Here is a 3,559-nt window from a genome sequence, read left to right on the forward strand (position 1 = left end):
GGTCTGTCATGATATGATTGTCATGATTGTGTTAGTGCCCATAGCAAGAGTAATTTGCACTTTGTGACTGCACCATTAAAAGTACATAGAGAATTTGAAGTACAGTATACTGCAAACAAAAGCTGCGTCCCAAATGGCACACTATACACTATGCACTATGTTATCCAACATTTGTGCCCAATAGCTCCGCCCCTTCCGCTACAGTGTGAACACACTACTTCAGTGTGAACACACTACTTACACGATTTATACTACCAAACGGCATAGAATAATGCATAAGTATGCGATTTGGGACGCAGCTAAACACATTCTGCACACATTACTAAGTCCTGGCTGTGGAGCAAGAGGATACAGGTACTTGACTGGCCTGCCAGCAGTCTCGACCTGTCTCAAATAAAGAATGTGTGGTGCATTTTGAAGTGCAAAATGCGAAAACAAAGACCCCGTACTGTTGTCCACATTAGGACTTGTTTCAGGAAGAATAGGACAAAATTAGACCTGAAACATTTCATCACTTGGTGTCTTCAGTCCCTAATCGTCTCTTAAGTGTTGTGAAAAGGAATGGAAACGTTACAAAATAGTAAATTCTTTAATGCTCCAACTATTTTTTAAATGTGTTGCAAGAACCAAATTGGAATACATGTTTATTTTGAAAGAAAAATATATATATATATATCATGAGGAACACATTAAATAATGTTTTCTTTTGTATTATCTGCGATAAAAACAAGTCAAAGTAAGTTTAGAAATCCTTACTTCTTTTTTATTTGTATTTTTCATACTGTACTAACTTTTTCTGATTTTGGGTTGTAGTAATTTGCTAAGAACTTTATTTTTACAACTTTAAAGGCAAGTTTCTCAATATTTTTTTCACGTCAGATACAAAAAAAGACCCTTATGACTGATTTTGTAGTTTTTTGTAGTTGTGATTTTTATATACTGATATCATGCTCTAGAAACATTTGTTAATATTTTAAAATTATTAATTGTATTTATCTACTGTACATGTATTACAATTATAATGTTTAATAGTTTTTGTAATTGTGATACATTTTTTTTGTCAGGAGTCTTTAAGGAAAAGATGTTTAACGTACTACATTTGTTTGAAAAATAATTATTTCATAGCATCCTTAATATATTTACTGCCACCTTTGATCAATTTAAAGCCTTACTGAATCAAAGTATACATTTCTGTAGTAGTACAGTTGAAATCAGCATTATTAGCCCCCCTTTGATTTTATTTATTTTCATCATTTCCAAAATTATGTTTAAAGGAGCAAGGAAATTTTCACAGTATGTCTGATAATATTTTTTTTTCTGGAGAAAGTCTTATTTGTTTTATTTCGGCTAGAAAAAAAAACTGTTTTAAATAAAAAAATAAATCATTTTAAGGTCAATATTATTAGCCCCTTTAAGCTATATATATTTTTAATTGTCTACAGAACAAACCATCGTTATACAATAACTTGCCTAATTACCCTAACCTGCCTAGTTAAACTAATTAACCTTAGGTTAAATGTCACTTTAAGCTGTGTAGAAGTGTTTTGAAAAATATCTAGTCAAATACTATTTACTGTTATCACAGTATATCAAACAAATCAGTTATTAGAAATAAGTTATTAAAACTATTATGTTTAGAAATGTGCAGAAAAAATCTGCTCTCCGTTAAACAGAAATTGGGGAAAAACAAAATAAACGGGGGCTATTAATTCAGGGGGGCTAATAATTCTGACTTCAACTGTATATATTATTATTATTCAGGTTTAGTCACTCAACACAGACTCATACTGAATAAACGTGCATCATAAATCAGTAATGCATTACTCTAAGACACATTATATACATCAAATATAAAAGCATACAGTGTAATGTCCAATATATTTATGAGCCCAATAGCTCTTGTTCGCACTGATACAGCTGGTGTCTGGGTCCAAATACCATCAAGGGATTACATAACCCCTTTACAGACTAAATAATGTAATTCAATTTTTATACGATCATCATTTTTTAAAAAAGATTAAAAGGAATGCAATTATTACAGAATGGCCTTCCACTGACCCCAGCGCTTTGTCTTTTTACCAAATGAGCACAAGCGTAATCTGCACCTGTGGCAGTAAAATATGAGATATATGTGTGCTGATCATCAGAAGTAGAATTTTCGATTATGAATCCATATGTGTGCGGAACACAGTGTTTCTAACGGCGTGCATAATATCTCAACAGCAGGTAGAGTTTTTCAAGAGAACCTGCTGTGCAAAATAACTGCACATTCAGACGGCCAAATGGTGCCCATTTGAGACTGATGGGGGCTGGGAGAGAGTAATGTCTGAATCGAACATTCAGCCCTGCCAACATCTTACTAACTTTTTTTTTCTCCGGTCAGAAAATCTTTCTCTTGGAGGAGCCGGAAGGTTTCTTTATGTGCCGATCACAGTGTTGTTTTTTAAACTAGGACTGAACTGAAAGGTTAGAACTGGGGTGCCCAAATTTTTTCCTATAAAGAGCCCAAAAAGCTAAATCCATTGAGGGCTGTGGGCCAAATAAATATACCAAACCTGTATATATTAAATTTGCCATGGGTAATTTCCTAATTAATTTGGTAATATTTTGAAAATAACTAGAAAACTTTGCTTTAAATCATATTAACTAATGTAGTATCATTTGTTACATCTAATAATCAACTTATTTTAGTAAAAAAATTAACAATCACATTTATAACACAACGAAGTTCGATGCGAAAAACACTGGTCGAGCTGCTCCTGCTTTTACCTTGATTTGCTCACAGATATCGTATGCATTGTCCTCTATCTGTACAGTGACAGTATTTACATTTTAAAAGTCTGATTCATTTACAACATTTAACTGAATCATATAATTTCAGTTGGCTTTTTTGTAGGTTAGCCATAAAACAAATAAACAAAGGCTTACGTTAATTTCGAAATGTCAATCTTCGTCAGAGGAATTCACCCCAACCACCTCACCATCATTCTCCCTCTCTTTTCAGATGAGATGGCGGGCCAAATCAAAGGTTACCATGGGCTAACTTTGGCCAGCGGGCTCTACTTTGGGCATCTCTGGGTTAAAATACTCATTGGAAAGTGTTACTAGGGGTTAGTACTAGGGTTGGAAATCTTTAGGGACTTTATTATTGCTCTAAAATCCGTTTTTTTTTTTAATTGTCTGTGTAAAAAAACTACTACTTTCCCCCCCATAAACACAATATATTTTACTTATAAATATTTAAAATATTTTAGAACAGTAAACAGTAGCGCATCTTTAGATATCTTTTTTTTGTTTGGATATGAAGGAAGCCACTGCGCTGTTCAGATCTACAGCATGCTTGCATGTTGGTTTATAAGCGTTTTGTTTTTCAAATGTTTGGGTCTTTTTCTGCTGGAAATACAGTTCCACTAAAACTAAATAAAGTAGTAATATATATATATATATATATATATATATATATATATATATATATATATATATATATATATGTAAAATTAAAAAAAATGTTAAATAATGCTAAAAACTTGCATAAATTGTTGAGTTCAGAATTATTAGC

The sequence above is a fragment of the Danio rerio genome, chromosome 8, assembly GCF_049306965.1.
Source record: "Danio rerio strain Tuebingen ecotype United States chromosome 8, GRCz12tu, whole genome shotgun sequence".
Taxonomy (NCBI): Eukaryota; Metazoa; Chordata; class Actinopteri; order Cypriniformes; family Danionidae; genus Danio; species Danio rerio.